Source organism: Cherax quadricarinatus, chromosome 88 (assembly GCF_038502225.1).
Source record: "Cherax quadricarinatus isolate ZL_2023a chromosome 88, ASM3850222v1, whole genome shotgun sequence".
Taxonomy (NCBI): domain Eukaryota; kingdom Metazoa; phylum Arthropoda; class Malacostraca; order Decapoda; family Parastacidae; genus Cherax; species Cherax quadricarinatus.
The window spans coordinates 3,651,667-3,664,564 of NC_091379.1; positions in this window are offsets into that span (position 1 = coordinate 3,651,667).

The window sequence follows — 12,898 nt, forward strand, 5'->3', positions numbered from 1 at the left end:
ATTCACACAACCACTTGATAAACTACAGAAACTCAAGACTTATCGCCACAGAAGACAACACCCAATACCGAAGAATCCTGGAATCATCACTTATTTCTATATCCGACAACTTCAACCAGAATAGTGGCTTCTATAACATAGCTGAACCACTTGCCAAGAAACTTCTTCATCGCTATCCCACATAAGAACACTGTAGAAGGTCTGCTCACAAACTTGTCCAGTCTCCTTTCCAAGCTACCCAAGTTTTTAGACTCTACAACCCAACTCGGTACATCATCAGATGCAGCATTCTTCACCTGACCTCAGCCGGACTATAAATACTCGCGTTCCTTCCACCCCAGGTAGTTCTGTTTGTGACTTGAAAAAGCCCACTGTGTGGGCGAAACGTAGTCAATAAAGGATCACATTATACTGCATTTGTGTTTATATTGCCAAGGTAGTACCTTCCTGGATGGTTGCTGTCTACCAACTTACTATCTGTGTTCTATACTCGTATGACAGGAAGGTAGTACCTCCCTGGATGGTTGCTGTCTATTAACCTACTATCTGTTTCAAATACATAACAGCCCCCTGAATTGTTGTCTAGTAACCCTGCACATGATTATATACTTGAAGTGAAGGTTTAGATGTCACCCAGCATCTCATACACTGGTTTATGTAATTCTCCAAGATTTAGGTAATGAATAAGACAGGTGTAATCCTTGACTGTAGAGGTTATTTAGTCGAGTACAGAGGTGTTTATAAAATTTCATGGTCTTCCACTGAAGAGGTGTGCTGTGCAGGCGAAACATTACAGCGGTACAGATACCCAGTTGCAGATGTCTTATGCATCAGCTTGTGGGTATTGTATAAAGTTACCAGACGAGCCTGGCCCATGGCCGAGCTCTGGGAGTAGACTCTTGAAACTCATCAAAGGTAGGTCATCTCCAGCAGTTTTTACGAGTCGGAGCAGTAGATGAGTACTGGTAGATTTTTGATGCTTAGTCTGTCCTGGGGCCGGGTAGGCAACGCTCTCGCCTCACACACTGAGTGGTCGTGGTTCGATCCCCGGAAAGGGTGGAAGCATTGGGTGTGTTTCCTTACACCTGTTGTCCTCGTTCACCTAACAAGCAAGTAGATACCTGGGTGTTAGTCAACTGGTGTGGGTGGCATCCTGGGGGACAAGATTGAAGGACCACAATGGAAATAAGACAGTCCTCGATGACGCACTGACTTTCTTGGGGGTATCCTGGGAGGCTAACCCTCCAGGGTTAAACATACCAACAAAGTCTTATCTTTAAGGGATCATCCAACTAAGCTTCGTAGTTCAGTCAGACCTTTGGAACCCGCAGAACCCAGACCGCGGTGGGCACCGTAGCCTGGTCAATAAGTTATTGTTTGGAGCAACTTACCACTTTTTTTAAGACAGGTGTGCCTTGGTAATTACTGCCATACCTGGGAAACACCTGTGAAGTTTCTTGAAAGTTGTTCTAATCTTGAAGCAAGGCCCGAGGCTACTGTTCCTAGTCATCATAACCTGACTGACCTGTTAGTAATATTACTTCTCGAGTCATTAAGAGTAATTTATAAGTATATGAGGACAGGATCAAATGTACCACGTACTTGGTCGCACAATTAGCCTACGTAGCATATACAATGTGATTAATGTGTATGTACTCACTGATTTGTGTTTGTGGGGGTAGAGCACATGTTAAGAAGTATAGAGAAGCAAACAAGAGGTTATATATCACTTGCAGACGTTATCAGACGGGAGATCACTTTAAAATGGAGTGACAATGTGTCCTTAAGATAGCACCGTTGTGGCATCCATAGTCTCCGATACCCTTAACGAGACACTAAAGTATCGTCCGGAGGGAACTCACACCAAGCCTTGGTCCACTCTGGAAGTAGTGGGGAAACCTTTGGAGTTTTACATACCCTTATCCCCCTATACACAAACTATGGAGGATGTTGGACATTCGTGCAAAAACACTAACTGGACATGTGTGCAAAAGGACTTAACTGGAAATGTGGGCAGATGCTTGTTTAACTTCATAACAAATTGAATCTATTGAGTAGTAGTAGGCAGAGTGAAGTCGTGGTGTGTCCCAATGAAAAGTTGTGTTCCTCAAGGTACGGTACTGGGTATCCCTCTAATGTGTTAGAGGGATACAGAAATATTTTATAGAGGTATATACTCATTTATACACATATTGTTTTAGAAATAAATTATATAAAATACCCACACAATGGAAAAAATAAACACATAAGCAATGTAATGGGTCATATTATTCTGCTTATATGTTCATTTTTCCACATTGTTTTAGGCATTTGAACACAGGTTTAGAGGAATATAGATGTTAGGTAAGACACATATGCAACAGTTAGGTATCTTTATTTCGAAACGTTTCGCCTACACAGTAGGCTTCTTCAGTCGAGTACAGAAAAGTTGATAGAAGCAGAAGATACTTGAAGACGATGTAATCAGTCCATCACCCTTAAAGTTTTGAGGTGGTCAGTCCCTCAGTCTGGAGAAGAGCGTTGTTCCATGGTATGAAACAATATGGAACAATACTCTTCTCCAGACTGAGGGACTGACCACCTCAAAACTTTAAGGGTGATGGACTGATTACATCGTCTTCAAGTATCTTCTGCTTCTATCAACTTTTCTGTACTCGACTGAAGAAGCCTACTGTGTAGGCGAAACGTTTCGAAATAAAGATACCTAACTGTTGCATATGTGTCTTACCTAACAACCTGTCGGTATTTTATACCATTTTAATGTTCAGGAATATAGATACATTTAGAGGTATAGATAATTTATTAGAGGAATGTATAGGCGGAGAGTGAGGTGTGAGTGACACATGGTGACCTGAAGAATGCCATGTTGGGGTGAGGACAGATAGATAATGGGATCATGGGACACCTGTGTTGCTAGATAGGTGCTGCTTTTCCTGGTTGAGTATGTGTATGCTAGTTTCCAGTATTATGTTCTCGGGTGTCGGTGACCGCGATTGGCGAGGCTTCCAGACATGATCCCATTACCTGTCTTCGTCCCAATATGGCATTCTTCTAGCCACCATGTGACCAGAAGAACATATAAATACTGTATTTTTAACCTGTGTATGTTAGAAGTGATCAAGGTCCCAGGACCGAAACGTTTTCTAATAAATATGTGCTAGTGTTTGCAATATCAATACACAACACAGACGTGCAGGTAACGAACGCAAACACATTTTTCGTAGATTCGAATGTAAACATAAAGGGAGCATGACTCACGAAATCGTAATGACACGATTGAAAACAAACCATACCACGGGCGGGATTTGAACCCGCGGCTAGCTGGTCCAGTGGCTAACGCGAGTTTTGAGACTCTCTGACCGCGGGTTCAAATTCCGCCAGTGGTATGGTTTATAAAGGGAGCAGGTGGCCTAGGCTCAGACCTCAACACTTCTAATGTACATGGTGCAGGAGAAAAAAAATTCACCTTCCTGGAGCCTTGGCTACCATTCCTGGAACAAAATCAGATTAATCTGAGCACAAGGGAAAAACTGTGCACCTACCTGGAACCTTGGTACTATTCCTGGAACAAAATCAGATGATTCTGGAGCATAAGGGGAAAATTGTGCACCTACCTGGAACCTTGGCTACCATTCCTGGAACAAAATCAGATGAATATTGAATTAAAGTTAGTAGAATTACCAAAAGTATGTTAGATAAGAAGGACACAAGTGCAACTAATGTGATTTTTATTGTGGCAACGTTTCGCTCTCCAGTAGCTTTATCAAGCTGTTACAGACAATACATGGACACAGAGGGTATTACACCTCACTCTAAGAGATGGATCTTAGAGTATGAGATACTATGAAACCATACTGGAAAAATAGGGGAAATACTTATGCAAGTAGAGATGTATACATGAACAGTACAGGAATTATGAACAACAGTTAGGTTAAAACTACCGAAATTGGTATAATCAAATGAACTAGTCAAGTCTACCCTCGTATATCACAGCAGTGGAAAAACCAAATGAATGGTCGTTAAGTCAAACCTCATAAATCATAGCTAACAGAAAATCCAAATGTGTTGGGACTATACCTGGGACGCTTGCAAATATGCTCAGCTTAGTAAAATGTATGGATTTAAATATGACCATCCAAAGAAATGCTCTTAATATGTTATGTAACAGGTACACTGTCGTTCCACGACCAGCAGATATTTTGACCCAACAAGTGTGATATATTAGGTAAACGGACACATGTGCTACTTAGGTGAGATTTTGCTGTGGCAGCGTTTCACTCTTCAGGAGATTTATCAAGCCGTAAGGGCTTGACAAAGCTCCTGGAGAGCAAAACGTTGCTACAATAAAATGTCGTATTAGTTTGTATGTGTTGTTTTACCTAACATTTGTCGGTAATTCTACCAATATTATTACAATATGTGGTTTAGTTTAGTAATGTGAAAGTGTGTTAATACACAAAACTCTCCTGGGAAGTGAACGAGGCGAGTGAAGCCACGTGAACCACAAATTGAACCTGGCAGGTGCCACCATACAGCCAGCAGAGATTTTTCAGTGCCATAGAGTAGAAAATAATTGCAAGAAATGGTAATGTGTCAGTACCTGGGAGCCATGTTGGACTAGGAATTACCTTTGACCTTGAATATGAAGATGGTATAAAGTACCATCTTCATATTGGAGGTTGTTAAGTTAGACACAGGTGCAGCAGTTAGGTATCTTTATTCCGAAACGTTTCGCCTACACAGTAGGCATCTTCAGTCAGATACAGTCTTCTTAGTGGTATTTTTGCTGAATGTTATGTATTTTGTTTTCTAATTCTGGGGGATTTGTGCTTATGTCAGATATATAATTCCCAAGTGACTCGTGAAATCGTAATGGCACGATTGCAAACAAACCATACCACGGGTGGGGTTAGAACCCGCGGTCAGAGTCTCAGACCGACGCGTTAGTCAGTGGCTAATGCGTCGATCTGGAGTTTTGTGACTTTCTGATCCCGGGTTCTAACCCCACCCGTGGTATGGTTTATTTCCAAGTGGGCATATGTAATGTTCTTCACTGGCTTGCTGAACACCGATTATTATTGGCCTTACAACATGAACATAAGTAGGAACACTGCAGCAAGGCCTACTGGCCTATGTTAAGTAGGACCTTCTCAACTAACAAACATATTTGCCCAACCCATTTTTAATTGGTTCCCAAGAAATAAGCTTGGATAATCCTATTAACTCATGTATAATTCCCACTCAGTTCCAACTCCTCTCAGATGTGTATTTACCTAACCAATTTTTTTTCGTTATCAGTGTGTGATCGTCCTGTGAGTTGTGGGTTAATTCTATGGGTGGTTCTTGACTCTGGTTTTACGTATGTGTAAAAACAGGTTTTCTCCAAAAATCTTGAACGGATTTTAATCCCGTTTGTGTTACTACTGTCTGGTGTGAATACTTTATAGTTCTCGCGGTGTATCGGTAATCTCTCGGTGAGGATTAAGACACATGTGCAACATTTAGGTATCCTTATTATTGAAACGTTTCGCCTGCACAGTAGGCTTCTTTATTTCACTACTACAACACCTGTTGCCTCTGTATTTGACTGAAGAAGCCTACTGTGTAGGCGGAACTTTTCATCAATAAAGACACCCCCCAACTGTTGTACTTGTGTCTTAATCATCTTGTCGCTAGTTTATACTATTTTCAACGTTATCTCTCGGGGTTGTTTACTTTTGTTTTGTTAGGCCATATACTCATTTGTAAACACTTCCATTCCCCCTTATGTGCATTTCTCTCTCTCTTGGTATTCGTTCTTGTAGGCTTTCTGAGCGAAAGATATTCTATACAGACCGTGTATGCCTTTGTACTCAGCTGTCTCATGCGCTGATAAGGGTTAATTGTGCTCAAGGATATTTCCCCAGGAAGCCTGTCAGCTTTTTGATTTTGATAATTTTCTGAGTGTTAAATTAACCCCTTCATATTGGCTTTTTTTTTTTTTTTTTTTTTTGGTTATCTGCACGAGGATTTGTACTTACCTGTTCCAGTGTGGTTGTAATGCGATTATTTTGTTGTATTTGATGATTGTTTCTTATAAGTCCCTCATTGTTCATGAACATCAAGGCTGTGTCTTGGTAAGTTCCTCATTGTTCATGAGCATCAAGGCTGTGTCTTGGTAAGTTCCTCATTGTTCATGAGCATCAAGGCTGTGTCTTGGTAAGTTCCTCATTGTTCATGAACATCAAGGCTGTGTCTTGGTAAGTTCCTCATTGTTCATGAACATCAAGGCTGTGTCTTGGTAAGTTCCTCATTGTTCATGAACATCAAGGCTCTGTCTTGGTAAGTTCCTCATTGTTCATGAACATCAAGGCTCTGTCTTGGTAAGTTCCTCATTGTTCATGAACATCAAGGCTGTGTCTTGGTAAGTTCCTCATTGTTCATGAACATCAAGGCTGTGTTTTGGTAAGTTCCTCATTGTTCATGAACATCAAGGCTGTGTCTTGGTAAGTTCCTCATTGTTCATGAACATCAAGGCTGTGTCTTGATAAGTTCCTCATTGTTCATGAAATTCAAGGCTGTGTCTTGATAAGTTCCTCATTGTTCATGAACATCAAGGCTGTGTCTTGATAAGTTCCTCATTGTTCATGAAATTCAAGGCTGTGTCTTGGTAAGTTCCTCATTGTTCATGAACATCAAGGCTGTGTCTTGATAAGTTCCTCATTGTTCATGAAATTCAAGGCTGTGTCTTGGTAAGTTCCTCATTGTTCATGAACATCAAGGCTGTGTCTTGATAAGTTCCTCATTGTTCATGAACATCAAGGCTGTGTCTTGGTAAGTTCCTCATTGTTCATGAACATCAAGGCTGTGTCTTGGTAAGTTCCTCATTGTTCATGAACATCAAGGCTGTGTCTTGGTAAGTTCCTCATTGTTCATGAACATCAAGGCTGTGTCTTGATAAGTTCCTCATTGTTCATGAACATCAAGGCTGTGTCTTGGTAAGTTCCTCATTGTTCATGAGCATCAAGGCTGTGTCTTGGTAAGTTCCTCATTGTTCATGAACATCAAGGCTGTGTCTTGATAAGTTCCTCATTGTTCATGAACATCAAGGCTGTGTCTTGGTAAGTTCCTCATTGTTCATGAGCATCAAGGCTGTGTCTTGGTAAGTTCCTCATTGTTCATGAACATCAAGGCTGTGTGTAATCAAGCGTAGTAGTTCCTGGTACTTGTTAGATGACACAAACTTCAAAAGCCTCAATAGAGTTTTGCGATGTATCTCTTGACCTGGTGAAGTATCTTCACCAAGTGCCAGATCTCCCAGGCTGTGATGGATATGTGAGGCAGCGGGCCTGGTTGACCAGGCAAGCACCAGACGAGCCTGGCCCATGGCCGGGCTCAGAGAGTAGAGAAGCTCTCGAAATTCTTCAAAGGTACTTCAAGGTGTCAAAGGTGTTGTTCTCTTCTTTCCATTGACAAGTGGAAGATTTACCATCTCAAGGTAATATTTGACGTAGGATTTTTCAGCACAGTTGTCTTTATCAGTCTGGTGGTGGGGTGTGTGGTAGTGTGGTGGGGTGTGTGGTAGTGTGGTGGGGTGTATGGTAGTGTGGTGGGGTGTATGGTAGTGTGGTGGGGTGTATGGTAGTGTGGTGGGGTGTATGGTAGTGTGGTGGGGTGTATGGTAGTGTGGTGGGGTGTATGGTAGTGTGGTGGGGTGTTTGGTAGTGTGGTGGGGTGTATGGTAGTGTGGTGGGGTGTATGGTAGTGTGGTGGAGTGTATGGTAGTGTGGTGGGGTGTATGGTAGTGTGGTGGGGTGTATGGTAGTGTGGTGGAGTGTATGGTAGTGTGGTGGGGTGTATGGTAGTGTTGTGTTGTATCTTAGTGTGGTGGGATGTATGGTAGTGTGGTGGGATGTATGGTAGTGTGGTGGGGTGTATGGTAGTGTGGTGGGATGTATGGTAGTGGTGGGGTGTATGGTAGTGTGGTGGGGTGTATGGTAGTGTGGTGGGAGTGTTTGGTGGGGTGTATGGTAGTGTGGTGGGGTGTATGGTAGTGTGGTGGGAGTGTGTGGTGGGGTGTATGGTAGTGTGGTGGGGTGTATGGTAGTGTGGTGGGAGTGTGTGGTGGGGTGTATGGTAGTGTGGTGGGATGTATGGTAGTGTGGTGGGGTGTATGGTAGTGTGGTGGGGTGTATGGTAGTGTGGTGGGAGTGTGTGGTGGGGTGTATGGTAGTGTGGTGGGGTGTATGGTAGTGTGGTGGGGTGTATGGTAGTGTGGTGGGGTGTATGGTAGTGTGGTGGGGTGTGGTGTATGGTAGTGTGGTGGGGTGTATGGTAGTGTGGTGGGGTGTATGGTAGTGTGGTGGGGTGTGGTGTATGGTAGTGTGGTGGGGTGTATGGTAGTGTGGTGGGAGTGTGTGGTGGGGTGTATGGTAGTGTGGTGGGAGTGTGTGGTGGGGTGTATGGTAGTGTGGTGGGAGTGTGTGGTGGGGTGTATGGTAGTGTGGTGGGAGTGTGTGGTGGGGTGTATGGTAGTGTGGTGGGAGTGTGTGGTGGGGTGTATGGTAGTGTGGTGGGAGTGTGTGGTGGGGTGTATGGTAGTGTGTGGTGGGGTGTATGGTAGTGTGGTGTGGTGTATTGTAGTGTGGTGGGGTGTATGGTAGTGTGGTGGGAGTGTGTGGTGGGGTGTATGGTAGTGTGGTGGGGTGTATGGTAGTGTGGTGGGGTGTGGTGTATGGTAGTGTGGTGGGGTGTATGGTAGTGGTGGGAGTGTGTGGTGGGGTGTATGGTAGTGTGGTGGGGTGTATGGTAGTGTGGTGGGGTGTATGGTAGTGGGGTGTATGGTAGTGTGGTCGGGTGTATGGTAGTGTGGTGGGGTGTATGGTAGTGTGGTGGGGTGTATGGTAGTGTGGTTGGGTGTATGGTAGTGTGGTGGGGTGTATGGTAGTGTGGTGGGGTGTATGGTAGTGTGGTGGGGTGTATGGTAGTGTGGTGGGGTGTATGGTAGTATGGTGGGGGTGTATGGTAGTGTGGTGGGGTGTATGGTAGTGTGGTTGGGTGTATGGTAGTGTTGTGGGGTGTATGGTAGTGTGGTGGGGGTGTATTGTAGTGTGGTGGGGTGTATGGTAGTGTGGTGGGGTGTATGGTAGTGTGGTGGGGTGTATGGTAGTGTGGTGGGGTGTATGGTAGTGTGGTGGGGTTCATGGTAGTGTGGTGGGGTGTATGGTAGTGTGGTGGGGTGTATGGTAGTGTGGTGGGGTGTATGGTAGTGTGGTGGGGTGTATGGTAGTGTGGTGGGGTGTATGGTAGTGTGGTGGGGTGTATGGTAGTGTGGTGGGGTGTATGGTAGTGTGGTGGGGTGTATGGTAGTGTGGTGGGGTGTATGGTAGTGTGGTGGGGTGTATGGTAGTGTGGTGGGATGTATGGTAGTGTGGTGGGGATTCGTGGTAGTGTGGTGGAGCTTATGGTAGTGTGGTGGGGGTTCATGGTAGTGTGGTGGGGTGTATGGTAGTGTGGTGGGGTGTATGGTAGTGTGGTGGGGTGTATGGTAGTGTGGTGGGGTGTATGTTAGTGGTGTGGTTCATGTTAGTGTGGTGGGGTGTATGGTAGTGTGGTGGGGTGTATGGTAATGTGGTGGGGTGTATGGTAGTGTGGTGGGGGTTCATGGTAGTGTGGTGGGGTGTATGGTAGTGTGGTGGGGTGTATGGTAGTGTGGTGGGGTGTATGGTAGTGTTATGGGGTGTATGGTAGTGTGGTGGGGTGTATGGTAGTGTGGTGGGGTGTATGGTAGTGTGGTGGGGTGTATGGTAGTGTTGTGGGGTTCATGGTAGTGTGGTGGGGTGTATGGTAGTGTGGTGGGGTGTATGGTAATGTGGTGGGGTGTATGGTAGTGTGTTGGGGTGTATGGTAATGTGGTGGGGTGTATGGTAGTGTGGTGGGGGTTCATGGTAGTGTGGTGGGGTGTATGGTAGTGTGGTGGGGGTTCATGGTAGTGTGGTGGGGTGTATGGTAGTGTGGTGGGGGTTCATGGTAGTGTGGGGCGTATGGTAGTGTGGTGGAGCTTATGGTAGTGTGGTGGGGGTTCATGGTAGTGTGGTGGGGGTTCATGGTAGTGTGGTGGGGTGTATGGTAGTGTGGTGGGGGTTCATGGTAGTGTGGTGGGGTGTATGGTAGTGTGGTGGGGGTTCATGGTAGTGTGGTGGGGTGTATGGTAGTGTGGTGGGGGAGGAATGTGAGGGGCGGAGGACCATTGTCGAGGGTGGATCAATACCTTTACTACTGTACTCCCGTCGCCGCCTCCGCCGCCGCTGCTGCTGCTGCTTCTGGTAGTGTGGTGGTAGTGCTGCTGCTGCTGGTATTGTGGCGGGGCTGCTGTTCGTGGTGTGGTAGTGGTGGTGGTGGTGGTGGTGCTGCTGCTGCTGCTTCTGGTAGTGTGGTGGTAGTGCTGCTGCTGCTGGTATTGTGGCGGGGCTGGTGTTCGTGGTGTGGTAGTGGTGGTGGTGGTGCTGGTGCTGCTGCTGCTGCTTCTGGTAGTGTGGTGGTAGTGCTGCTGCTGCTGGTATTGTGGCGGGGCTGCTGTTCGTGGTGTGGTAGTGGTGGTGGTGGTGCTGGTGCTGCTGCTGCTGCTTCTGGTAGTGTGGTGGTAGTGCTGCTGCTGCTGGTATTGTGGCGGGGCTGCTGTTCGTGGTGTGGTAGTGGTGGTGGTGGTGCTGGTGGTGGTGGTGCTGCTGCTGCTGCTGCTGCTGCTGCTGCTGCTGCTGCTGCTGCTGCTGCTGCCTCTGCTGCTGCTGCTGCTGCTGCTGCTGCTACTACTACTACTACTACTACTACTACTACTACTACTACTACTATTACTACTACTACTACTACTACTACTGTTACTGCTGCTGCTGCTGCTGCTGCTGCTGCTGCTGCTGCTGCTGCTGCTGCTTCCGCTGCTGCTGCTGCTGCTATTACTGCTGCTGCTACTACTGCTGCTGCTGCTACTACTGCTGCTGCTGCTGCTACTGCTGCTGCTGCTGCTGCTGCTACTGCTGCTGCTGCTGCTGCTGCTGCTACTGCTGCTGCTGCTGCTGCTGCTGCTGCTGCTGCTGCTGCTGCTACTGCCGCCTTTGCCACCCATGCTGCTGCTCTTACTGCTACCGTTTTCTGCTGTTACTGCTGCTGTTGCTTCTGTTACTACTACTGTTATTGTCGTTGTTGCTATTCATATTTCTTTCCCCAGGGAAGATCCTGAACCAGCAAAAGACTTCCCCCCTGAAGCCTGGGACTACAAAACTTTCCCCAAAGTACTCCTGGCATCCTCGTGGCACCTCCATGACTCATGGCACTTACTGGCATCCTCTGTGATGACTTAGACACCATAGTGGTATCCTCTGTAATGACTTTTGACACCATAGTGGCATCCTCTGTTATGACTCTGACACCATAGTGGCATCCTTTGTGATGACTTCTGACACCATAGTGGCATCCTCTGTGATGACTTCTGACACCATAGTGGCATCCTCTGTAATGACTTCTGACACAATAGTGGCATCCTCTGTGATGACTTTGACACCATAGTGGCATCCTCTGTGATGACTTCTGACACCATAGTGGCATCCTTTGTGATGACTTCTGACACCATAGTGGCATCCTCTGTGATGACTTCTGACACCATAGTGGCATCCTCTGTGATGACTTCTGACACCATAGTGGCATCCTCTGTAATGACTTCTGACACCATAGTGGCATCCTCTGTAATGACTTCTGACACCATAGTGGCATCCTTTGTGATGACTTCTGACACCATAGTGGCATCCTTTGTGATGACTTCTGACACCATAGTGGCATCCTCTGTGATGACTTTGACACCATAGTGGCATCCTCTGTGATGACTTCTGACACCATAGTGGCATCCTCTGTGATGACTTCTGACACCATAGTGGCATCCTCTGTGATGACTTCTGACACCATAGTGGCATCCTCTATGATAACTTCTGGAGCCTTAGTGGCATTCTATGTGATGACTTCTGACACCATAGTGGCATCCTCTGTGATGAATTCTGACACCATAGTGGCATCCTCTGTGATGACTTTTGACACCATAGTGGCATCCTCTGTGATGACTTCTGACACCATAGTGGCATCCTCTATGACAACTTCTGGAGCCTTAGTGGCATTCTATGTGATGACTTCTGACACCACAGTGGCATCCTCTGTGATGACTTTTGACGTCATAGTGGCATCCTCTGTGATGACTTCTGACACCATAGTGGCATCCTCTGTGATGACTTCTGACACCATAGTGGCATCCTTTATGATGACTTCTGACACCATAGTGGCATCCTCTATGATAACTTCTGGAGCCTTAGTGGCATTCTATGCGATGACTTCTGACACCATAGTGGCATCCTCTGTGATGACTTCTGGCACCATAGTGGCATCCTCTGTGATGACTTCTGACACCGTAGTGGCATCCTCTGTGATGACTTCTGACACCATAGTGGCATCCTCTGTGATGACTTCTGACACCATAGTGGCATCCTCTGTGATGACTTCTGACACCATAGTGGCATCCTTTATGATGACTTCTGACACCATAGTGGCATCCTCTATGATAACTTCTGGAGCCTTAGTTGTATTCTATGTGATGACTTCTGACACCATAGTGGCATCCTCTGTGATGACTTCTGGCACCATAGTGGCATCCTCTGTGATGACTTCTGACACCGTAGTGGCATCCTCTGTGATGACTTCTGACACCATAGTGGCATCCTCTGTGATGACTTCTGACACCATAGTGGCATCCTCTATGATGACTTCTGACACCATAGTGGCATCCAAGGTATTGGACCAGTGTGGTACAATGAGTATAGCGCTGCGTGCCTTCTTCCGAGGTTCGTAGGCTCGAGCCTCCTTTGGCCTGAGATTAGTGTTT